The sequence below is a fragment of the Dendrobates tinctorius genome, unplaced genomic scaffold (genome assembly GCF_039654945.1).
Source record: "Dendrobates tinctorius isolate UK_male_01 unplaced genomic scaffold, ASM3965494v1 ptg000003l, whole genome shotgun sequence".
Classification (NCBI taxonomy): Eukaryota; Metazoa; Chordata; class Amphibia; order Anura; family Dendrobatidae; genus Dendrobates; species Dendrobates tinctorius.
In genome coordinates this window covers 64204931-64216965 of record NW_027361671.1, presented here as the reverse complement: position 1 = coordinate 64216965, position 12035 = coordinate 64204931, and the positions used below count along the sequence as shown (strand labels likewise).

Below are 12035 nucleotides of genomic sequence, written 5' to 3'. Positions count from 1 at the left end.
GCAGGGTTGTGAATCCAGCCAGTGCACACACTGCTTGCTGTGAGGATTTTCCGGTGTCAGCATCGGGAACGGTTGTCATGTGACAGCAAGTATGTGATACGTATAGTCACAATCCGACTAGAAGGTTACGGCCTTGCTCAATTTACTTTCAATTTCGGATTGTGGCTGGATGTATGCAAATCACATACTTGCATCACATGAATACTGTTCTCAACACTAACAGTGGAGAATCCTCACAGCAAGCAGTGCCTCATATGGGGATTCACAAGTCTGCAGTAAGAGTAGAGTGACTGCAGATTTGTAGTTTTAGACAAGACAACTTCTTTAACACTGCAGCTGATAATGTAAAACTGATTATCAATCTATCTAAACAGACTGTCAATCACGCAATGCAGGTACAAAACATTCATTTGTTGGATTAAATGAATTTTAAGCTTACTGAAAGGGAGTCTGTCACCCCAAAATGACAGACCCCAAAATTAGACTGCATAAAAATGTATATAGAGGAAACAGTCCTACTAAAATAATACCAGGCAAATACAGTTATGCGTAATATTTGCTGAAAAAGAGGCATTTAATCCCTTTACGACCTTAGATCTATACGTCCAGGTCGCCTAGTACTTAACGGCCTTGGATGCATGCATACGTCCTGGCAATTTTGCGGGCACTGAGGCTGTGTGCGTGCAATTGCCACCGGGTGTCAGCTGATTCTGAGAGCTGACATGTGCCTCTCAATGCTTTATCATCATACTGCTGAACAAAAAGTGGAATAAAGTGTGATCAAAATTACAAATGTAAATAAAAATGGTATAGCTGAAAGCAAGCGTTTTAGCTCTCAGAATAAAGCGATACAAAAATAATTATTTTTTCTATACAATAGTTTTTATTGTGTAAAAGTGGCAAAACATAAAAATCTTGAATGCTGCAGCCAGGATCATATTCCCCACCAACCGTTACACTGATGCCTCTACCTTGTGCCAGTCATTACACTGGCTACCCATCCACTCCAGAATTCAGTATAAACTTATTACCCTCACCAACAAAGCCCTCCATGGCTCAGCACCACCCTACATCTCCTCCCTTGCTTCAGTATACCACCCTACCCGCGCCCTCCGTTCTGCTGATGACCTGAGGTTAGCATCCTCAATAATCAGAACCTCCCACTCCCGTCTCCAAGACTTTACACGTGTTGCGCCAATTCTTTGGAATGCACTTCCCAGGTCAATCCGATTAGTCCCCAATCACCACAATTTTAAGCGTGCCCTGAAAACGCATTTATTCAGACTGGCCTACCGCCTCAACACATTAACCTAATCTATCCCTGGGTGGCACAGTCAAAAGTTTCACCATAACCAGGTTCCCCGCATCATGTTCCCACATGCTTTATGCATCCATTAGCCCTCTGTGTCTGTACTGTTACGCACTTAACATTATGGCTGGTCCATACAATCACGGCAACTGTTACCACCCACCTTTCGTGTCTACCTCTTTCCTCATAGACTGTAAGCTTGCGAGCAGGGCCCTCATTCCTCTTGGTATTTGTTATAATCTATGTGATTATTGCTATGCTGTAATGTCTATTGTCTGTACAAATCCCCTCTGAAATGTAAAGTGCTGCGGAATATGTCAGCGCTATAGAAATAAAATTTATTATTATTATAAATGTGGTATCACTATAATCATACTGACCCGAAGAATAAAGCTGCCTTATCAATTTTACCATATGCAGAGCGGGATAAAGAAAAAACAAAAAACAGTTCCTGAATTGCTGTTTCTTGCTTATTCTGCCTCCCAAAAATTGGAATAGAAAGCGATGAAAACAACTCATGAACCCGAAAATGGTACCAATAAAAAGTCAACTCATCTCGCAAAAAACAAGCCATCAAATTACTCTGTAGCCATAAATATGCAAAAATTATAGATCTAAAAATATTAATACAAAAATTAGTTGTTTTTTTTTAAAAAAAGCATTTTTAGTGTGTGACAGCAGCCAAAAATAAAAACCAGATATAAATCTGGTATCGCTGTAATCGCACCGACCCAAAGAATAAAGTTGTCTAATCACTTATAGCACACTAGGAATGACGACAAAAATAAATAAAACCAATTCTTCAGCTGCTGTTGATTTGTTCATTCTGCCTCCCAAAGATCTCTGTAAAGTTCGGTGCATATTTATCATGAGATCTATGCTGAGCTCTTACATCGGGATTTCCATGTAAATCTCGGGAATACGTGGTGTAGACACCATCTTGCCTATGATCCGGTGGTGTCTGTCTTTTTATTAGGAGTGCATAAACATCCCATCGGCCACAGTTTTGTGTACCTCTAAAAAAAAAAAAAAGGACACCGCTGAACAGAGGCCAGTCAGAGAACAGAGTAAACCTGCTGCCTCATTATAGTAAATGGATCCCTCAGTGGTTTTATCTGAACTACGTCACTTGAAAATTGAAAGTGAAACCCCAATGTAAGTACGCAACGTGGAACACCCCAAATGTGATCCCAAATGTTAAAATGTCCCTATTTTGCACTTATCTATACTAACTCCTTTTCTAAATTATATATAGACTTCTATTTATTTGTATGTCTGTTTTGACCACGCTGCTGCACTTATCACTTTATATATTATGACTATCCTATATAAGGGTTTTTGATTTTATTGTGCACTATTATTATTCTATCTCATTGAGTATAACTTTTTCTGTGGAGACCTAAAATCTTTTTTGACCCTGCTTTGGTGTTTTGATGGATCTGTATGCTAACCTCTTTGAACATGGCACTTAGGTGTCGCTATCCCTTTATCATGATAGGAACTTTTTTATTTTTTTCTGTTGTCTTCTGTATATTTATTAATAAAATTCAAACATATCAATTTATTACTTGCTCCTTTGTCCAATTTTTGTTTTTCGGTATTTATGACTTATTGTTGGATGAGCTTTATTTTATTAGCCCCCTGTTTGAAAATCCATATCTCACATCCACTACTGCTTCGAGACTACCATCTTGGCTGACTCATACATAAATTTGGATTGCAATTATTTAGCATATGATCAGTTATGCAGATTCTTGTCATGTCACTGCATTGTTACTGTTTTACGCCTAGTGATGGAAAAATCTTTTTCTTTCTGTATGCTGCAAATAACAACCTGTTTTGACATTTCTTAATAGCTCAATGTGTTATTAGGTGTATTCCCAAGCAAAAGGTCACGGTTTCTAATCAAGGAAGAGTCAAAGAAAGAGAAACAGCATAATGCAGCTCATCTATAGAGGTCTCTCGGCCAAGAAAATTGCCAAACTGCATCATGTGAGAGCCATGACAGTTGCAAGAATACAAAATGAAGTATGTCAATCCATTCAAAAGCTAAGAGGTAGACTAACAGGCAAAATCGGAGTTAATAAGTTGGCTCACCACAAGGTCTATCAGTTCAGGTGCAAAAAACATGGCAGTGGAGATGGCTTGTATGCTTCGTAATAGTGAGAACACAGAAGTCCATGCAAGCACCATGCAACACATGTTACACAAGTCTGGAATGGGGAAGAAGCCTTGACTTCAATATCTTCATTACAAGCATTGGCTCGAGTTTGCAAAAAAGTATGAAAAGTGGACAGTAGAATATTGTAAATAGGTGATTTGGAGCGATGAAACTAAAGTCAATAGATTAGGCTGTGATGAGTGCATATGGGTCTGGAAGAATCAAGGGAAAAAGAAGCTAATGGTTCGAGAAACTGAAGGAACTGTCAAGTTTGAAGGAAGAAGTCTGATGATATAGGGTTGTTTCACAGCCAAAGGCATTGGATTCTTGACCAGAATCGATGGTGGTCTCAATGCTGAGCTATATGTGAGTATCCTACAAGTTGAGTTACTTTGTACACTTGAGTACTATGGGTACAAAAATTATGACATATTGTTTCAGCAGGACAAGGACCCGAAGCATTAGTCTAAATTGGATTGACGAAGAAATTGTTCAATGACAATGAAGTAGAGGTGCTGGACTGACTCCCACATTCCCCAGACCTCAACCCAATCAAAAATTTGTGTGTAGAGTTGAAAAAAAGCTGAATACATATCCAAGTGTATGCCCAGATGGATTCAGTGTTGAAAGCCAACAGTGGATTTACAGAATACTAATAAAATAATAAAAATAGAAATGTAGATTTTTTTACCAGCAAAACAGTAACAATGCAGTGAAATGACAAGTATGTGTGTAAGAAGATGAACCGAGACAGAGTCAGCGGTGTTCGGTGCCATTTAAGGCTGGAACTATCGGGACTGTCACCACTGTTGGTGGGGGAGGTTTCTTCTAGGAGGGAGAGACCTTTCTGTTGGACAACAGGGGGTGCAGGGTATATAAGGAGACCTGAGCGCAGGAATCGGTCAGACTTGGCAGGAAGACAACAGGAGACAGTTGACTACTTCTCTGCTAACAACTCCACGTCACCCAATCTTCAGCGTGCTGACCTAAAAACTTCCTTTGATGCTATTAATTTACCGTCTGGACCCGTACTTTCGGATACCCCTGACCGTGATAGAGGATAAGTACCTAGAGACTACTCTGAAAGACCGCCAGTTTCCATGGACTGTAAGCGTGCCCATGTCTCATATCCGGCGCCATTGCTGAGGAATCCGTCTAAAGGACTGTTTCCACATTACGGCGCACTCAAGTCAAGCAGTACCGAATCCATCAGCACCGTCGGGAGACAGTGCTTCTCGTATCTCCGTAGCAGAGCCAGAGACTTTTTCCACGATTTGCGATGCCATCAGGAGATTTTCCAGCCTTTCCCCTGCAAGAACTGCAAGCGATAAGTTACCGTGTTTCTATATATCTTATTCCTGAGCATTGTGTTTGTATGTGATTTCCGCTGCTTCTTTACTGGTCTTGCCTCCCTGCGTGGAGTATTACTTGTTAATTGCTTGTTCAGTAAACCCTTGCTAACCCCTTCTCTGTCTCCGGCTATTCACTGCATCCAACGGACCTCTCCTCTTTACATGCTCATAACTAATTATATGCAAAATAGTTTCAAGTCAAATTTATGTATGAGATAGCAAAGATGATTGTCCATAAAATGATGGTAGTCTCACTTTCCAAGAAGTAGTGGATGGTGAGATATGGAGCCTGAAAGTCAAAAGTTCAAAATATTGCTACCCTTTTGCTCATCAGTGTATATAACTTGTATGGATTCATGTTCTCAGGTAGGCTCTAGAGTTCACACAGACAGCGGATTCTTGTGTCTAAGCAGTGTGAGGTTCATTGAACTCCATAAACTTGCACAGCTCGTTAAATGATACCAACCTTCTTCTGGCACATACTTTATAATAAAATTCAAATTTATTTTCCAATGAAGGCAAAGCAGTAACATGGCCTCACCCAGATAGTAAAACTTCTATTACACTTGCCATGCTTTTGTGGGCCGTTTTTGCCACCCCAAAAGATTTCTATGGGGCAGCAAAAATTCTCGGATGGCCGCAGGATGGCCGTAAGGGCCATATTCACGGCCGTGAAAAAATATCGAGCTTACTTTGAAATCAATGGTGCAGCAAAAACAGCGGAAGCATGTTTTTGCGGTACACTGTATTTGCAGAACGCCGTATTTTTCCCCCAAATTGCCAAAACTGGGAAAAACGGCGATCCGAGAGGATTTTTGCAGCTCGTTTTTGCGGCAGACCGTGAAAATTACGGCAATACGGGCCGCAAAAAACACAGGAAGTGTAAAAGAACCCTTACTCAGGTCCTGCTTTTAGGCTCAGTGTGAGAACATTAACTGGTGACTGAGGCACGGCTGAGCTAGTCCCAGTTGGGTCACACACAACAGCTATTGTTCATAGCGACCAGTGATACCTGTAGTTCGGTGCACTCAGCCTGTGTAGTCTCCCCTCTCTTAGAGATTCTGGCTTGTCTGTCTCCTGCTCCAACACAACCCATTCTGCTCACTTCCTCCAGCTAACCGACCAACAAATGAACACAAGAACAAGAAAACACGGCACTCTGTATTAGCAGTGTGGCGTGCACAGAAAAGGATAACCAGTCCAAATCAAATGCAGAAAAAAATCCGGCACTCCCAAATGTAGAAAAAATTCATTTGAATTTATTCACAATCAGATAGTTCACAAAGTTTACATTCCAATGTGTAACGTTTCGGTCACTATCCGGACCTTCTTCAGACTGACCATAAACAATATAACAGAAAAACAAAAAGTCAGAAAAATACAGTCATATGTTTTGATTTATATTTTAAACAACTGGTCACATATCAGTTGAAACATTATCGCCCAAGACAGAAACAAAAAAAGGGGGAGGGGGCTAAGTACAGTGACAAGTGCCACGTGAATAAGTTATACACATAGTTAAGGGATATAAATCCCAACATAAATGCATCAAAAATATACAGAATTATCTGAGAGAAAAAAGAATATTAAATAACATTGAAAACATATCACATGACTAGAGAACATTGATTATCCTAGTATAAAGATTCCATACGGGATAGCTTGCATAGTTAAATCATGATCTGGAAGAGAATCCCTATAAAAGACAATGCCAGGGATGTCTCAAATGTAAGAATGTAGGAGGGGTATGGAAAGGGCTTAATATAGCAATAATTCATTAGTACCATACCACAGATGGATACTCTAGTGTCTCAAAGAAAAAATTAAAATTAAAATATAAAAAAATTAACAACCAGAAAAGGACATAGCTAATTGCCATAGATCTTACCAATGTAAAGACTGTGAATCTCTCGAATGTGTGGATTAGTTAATGATCATAAGGCAGCGCTGCTAGAGAAAGACAACAGGTAGAGCCTATGAGAACTGTGTAATAAAATAGAATATAAACACATGGTGACTAGAAGATCAGCAGTCTTACCTTTAACAGCCGTGGTTCCCGAAACGGGTGACAGCTATGCGCTGAAAAGAGTATGCAAGCAGGTTTTGGTACAGATTTATAATCTACTTGATGGAGACTTTTTTTTAAGCCAAAACATGTTGTTGTTTTTACTGCTTTACTTCAGAATAAAAATCTTTTAAAAAATTTTTTTAAGTGAACCGATCTCTCAAATTTCACTTTTTTCGGGAGCGCCGGCATCAGACTGGATTTTTTTTCTTTTATCTTGTACCTGCGGACGACTGAGGATTGCCCCGTTGACCAAGCGCCATGCAGCAAACTGAATAATTAGGACCTTGGTTTGGGACATTCCCCCAGGGCCAATACGCTGTTCCTTTAACCTCAATTTGGTGAGTGCATCAGCTTTGTATTTTTATTTGGAACATTTTTAATATTGCACTTAGATCCTGCGCTGTGCTGTCCCTTTTATATTCCCTATCCTCAGGGTACTATATGAAAAGTGGCACTTGTCACTGTACTTAGCCCCCTCCCCCTTTTTTTGTTTCTGTCTTGGGCGATAATGTTTCAACTTATATGTGACCAGTTGTTTAAAATATAAATCAAAACATATGACTGTATTTTTCTGTCTTTTTGTTTTTCTGTTATATTGTTTATGTGTAGTCTGAAGAAGTTCCGGATAGTGACCGAAACGTTACACATTGAAATGTAAACTTTGTGAACTACCTGATTGTGAATAAATTCAAATGAATTTTTTCTGCATTTGGGAGTGCCAGATTTTTTTCTGCATTTGATTAGGACTGGTTATCCTATTCTGTGCACCCCACACTACTATTACGGAGTGACGTGTTTTTTTGTTCTTGCAGTACCCTATCGTACACAAGAGCACCCGTTTTTTACTGGCTTTCCTAATTTATCTATTTTTGATGTGAGATGTCTACTATTGGTTTCTCATATAATGAGACAGCAGTGGCTAATATAGTCTCACAAGTCACCACGTCGCGTGAATTTCTACAGATTCCTGGTAGTGAATTTAAGACATGTGATCTGGAAAGAGAGTCTCGACATCTTATAGGTCTTGAATTACATAGTGCTACTATTGCTGAGTACATCCGTACACAGCAAATTCCAAGGGGCCTAAGGGTATCATTACGACCCACCCTGTTTCAGGGTAACACTGAGTTCTGTGAGAAATTTGAGCAGATTTTAAATAAATGTTCATTGGACTTGATGGCCTTAACCCTTGAATATTTAAACAAAGATACATTAACCAAAGAAGAATTTGAGTCCATCAAAACACGTACCAAGGACAACTTGGACACTTTCAGACAAGAGACAGAAAAGCGCAAGCGCCAAAAGTTCATACAAGACACACAAGATTACCTTCAGAAAAGAGTATATAAATGGCAGGGTTATACCGGCTACTCTCGCTCAAGATATCGAAACTACAGATATACAGACGGATCCTCTGCTTCAAGCTTGGACAGTGAAAGAGCTGGTACAGGCAGACCTTCTTTTTTAGGACCAAACAAGAGGTACATCAAAAGAAGAGGACGAGGAGGTGTGGCCAGTGCCGTAGACACCAATCGTCATACAATGAACACAAGATCTCAGGTAATCAGTCAAACCTGGTAATAAATATTTAATCTAAGTCTCTTGATTCTTCACATCTACGTCTACTCCAGAAAGGTCTATCATTTTGCCCAACTTAAAAATTTAATACCTTTCAGTTGGATTTAGATCTGCAACGGTTCTATAGGAACCTAAGACTTAAGGCTCATTTCAGTATGCAGGAACCTATTCCCCCTAGGGCATTAGAGAGTAGTAAAATACCAGTCAGTATAACTGACCTGGGTCTCAGATTACGGAGTTCCTTTAACCCCCAAAAACATGTCCACCGGTAGAGACCTTCATCTGTAATAGAGTGGGAAGTATCTATGTATACAAGACAGATCACTAGGGGAGAGTTGATCTTCCGGGCTAATCTAGACCAAGCGGAACGTGATGCTTAGCATACCTTAAATTAATGACTGAGACATAATTATTAAATCAGCAGATAAGGGGGGGTGCAACCGTCATTATGGACCGCTCCTCTTATCGCAATGAGATTCATTTGCAACTGATGAATAGAGAGGTTTACTTACCATTATCCCATAATCCCACAATATCTATTCAAGATAAGATAGCTGTCATTTTTGAATGTGCACTGGGAGATCGTATTATTGACAAAAAGACACAGGAATTTCTAACTAAAACAGATCCTATTCCTGTCTTTTATACGTTACCAAAAATACATAAGAGACTTTCCAACCCCCCCAGGCAGGCCAATAGTTGCTTCCATTGACTCTGTGCTGTCCCCATTGTCCCAGCTACTGGAGAAGGTACCAGAGAGATTATCAAAAATATGGGTCCATTACCTGAAGGCACCTTATTGGTGACCTTCAATGTGAATAGCTTATACACCTAGATACAACATGAAAAGGGGATTAGAGCAACCAGCTATTATTGGAAGGTTCTGGGCTGGATCTTGAGGCTACTGATTTTCTGATGGATTTACTTAGGTTAGTCTCGACGGAAATTTGTTTTTCTATTTGAAGATACGTTCTACCTACAGGTACAAGGGACAGCCATGGGGTCACATATGCCCCCTTCCCCCATATGCCAACTGTTATATGGCTTATTTTGAGTGGGAGTTAATTTATCCACACAGGGGTTATCAATCACATTGCCTATTATGGCACAGGTACATTGATGATGTGTTCTGTCTTTGGCATGGGACATTAGACACATTGGAGGAATTTCATATGTATCTCAATGAAGTGTGGTCTGAACTTACTTTTACCCTGAATAGCCACCCAACGGTGATTAGTTTTCTAGCTACTACTGTGATTCAGAACTCTTCAGGCCATCTGTCCATACATCTGTTTACAAAGGAGACAGACCGCAACAACTTACTCCATTACCAGAGCTGTCATCCGGTTGCAGTGAAGAGGTTCATTCCCATCTCACAATTTGAGAGACTTAAGAGAATTGTTAGTGATCCCCAAAGATGTTCCCAATGTCTAGATACCATGGAAGATAAATTCACAGAGAGGGGTTATCCCCGTCATTTACTCAAAAATTGTTGGGACGGTAGTCGTCCCAAAAAGAGGTCATCCTCAAGCCCTAGGATTCCCTTCGTCCACACCTTACACCCCTTTATGTATAGACTACATAGGAAAATCCGTAAACACTGGTCCATTCTTCAGAGCAGCTTTCCACAGGTTCCCAAATTTTAGGCACCCTTTCTCCCATATTTTAGGAGACCGAACAATCTAAGGGACAAAATTGTCCGAGCAGACATAGGTTCCATACTAAAGATCCCTAAACAGAGTTTTCTTCAGACACAAAAGAGAGGCACTTTCCCTTGCCTACAATGTGCTCAGTGTGCCAATGTTTTGAAGGGGCCCACCATTTCACATCCACAAACAGGTGTAGATATCCCTATCAAGGGGATCTACAACTGTGATTCAAAATTTGTAGTCTATGTTATCAAATGCCCGTGTGGCAAGATCTATGTAGGAGAATCAACCCAGAGTGTCAAGGGTAGGATTTCTCATCATAAATCGGACATACGATGTGGACGCCATCACTTACCCAACCCACTCCATTTTCATAATGCAGAACATACTATAGCTCAATTAAGGTTCCTGGTTCTCGAGCAAGTCCATAAGAGTAGGAGAGGAGGTAATCAGGTAAAATTTCTGAAACTCAGGGAGGCTTTTTGAATCCACTCATTACAGAGTATGGAACCCAAGGGATTAAATAGAGAATACGACATTGTTAGTTTGTTTTAATTGTATGTACATATATCCTTTTACTAAGATATCTTTTTGTCTTCTACAGCAACAACAATCGAGATAGAGAATAGTCTTGGAGGGGTATGGATACTATATATTATATAACCCATTTTTTCCATTTATTTATATTTTTAATTTTTATTTTTATCTTATTTTATTTTTCCTATTTTTACTCTTTTTTCCCTCATTTTCCTCATTTTTCTTATTTTTTATATTTTTTCTAATTTTTTCCTATTTTTCTTATTTTTATTTTTTTTTCTTATTTTCTCTCCATTTGTCCTATTTTCCGATTTTTCTCATTTTTTCTTTTTGTTTATAAGTTGTCCCACGGATACAGTACAGTATAATTATACGCTAATACTGTTTTATTATTTATTTCAGAGCATTGCCATTGAACTACATGCCGCCTGTGATTATATGTACACAATGGGTCCTTTCAACACCGCTGCTGTGGATTCCACCTTGCGATTCACTGACCACTTCCGGTCGGACCATATATATGACGCACTTCCGGTTGCATTCCATCGAGCATTCCACCCTCTGTTTCCGGCTGGCGTCCATCTTGCCAATCGCACTTCCTGCCTTGTCTGCACATGTGCGCTTTAGCGCGCACATCTACCGGTTATTTAAACCCGTTCTGGCATGGGCACATTCAGCGCCTTCTCCACAGCCTGCTTGCATACTGTTTTCAGCGCATAGCTGTCACCCGTTTCAGGAACCACGGCTGTTAATGGTAAGACTGCTGATCTTCTAGTCACCATGTGTTTATATTCTATTTTATTACACAGTTCTCATAGGCTCTACCTGTTGTCTTTCTCTAGCAGCGCTGCCTTATGATCTTTAACTAGTCCACACAATTGAGAGAGTCACAGTCTTTACATTGGGAAGATCTATGGCAATTAGCTATGTCCTTTTCTGGTTGTTAATTTTTTATTTGGTCCGGATAGTGACTGAAACATTACACATTGGAATGTAAACTTTGTGAACTACCTGACTGTGAATAAATTCAAATTGATTTTTTCTGCATTTGGGAGTGCTGGATTTTTTTCTGCAACAAATGAACACAAGGCCTGGCTGTAGACATAGCTAGCATGCTGAACGTAATCAGACCCTCTGTCTCGTGCCTGGTTTTAAACCTGTCCTACCTGGCTTTCTTACGTACTAGGAAACTGGACTTTAAACATTCATTTTCATGAAAACATAAAGTGTATTTAGTGATAAAATCATGAATGTGTGGCTTGTTTGGCTGTTTTCTTGCTGAATGGAGCAAGTGTACCTTTCAAATGGTGTATCGTGTGTGTTTGGGGCGAAGTAATCCCGGAAAAAGCAGTGCATGTGTACAAATGTGTTGGTAGTGTGC

General features: G+C 39.9%; 1 long non-coding RNA gene across 1 annotated transcript in view; it reads left to right on the top strand.

Moving 5' to 3' along the window:
• The window catches only part of LOC141058750 (uncharacterized), a 50002-nt gene extending 38301 nt beyond the window's left edge, over nucleotides 1-11701 (top strand). Inside the window, exons 3-4 of the long non-coding RNA XR_012222293.1 lie at nucleotides 10722-10756; nucleotides 11057-11701. This is a non-coding gene — a long non-coding RNA (uncharacterized lncRNA). The remainder of the gene's footprint in view (nucleotides 1-10721; nucleotides 10757-11056) is intronic.
• The last annotated feature ends 334 nt before the right edge of the window (nucleotides 11702-12035 follow it).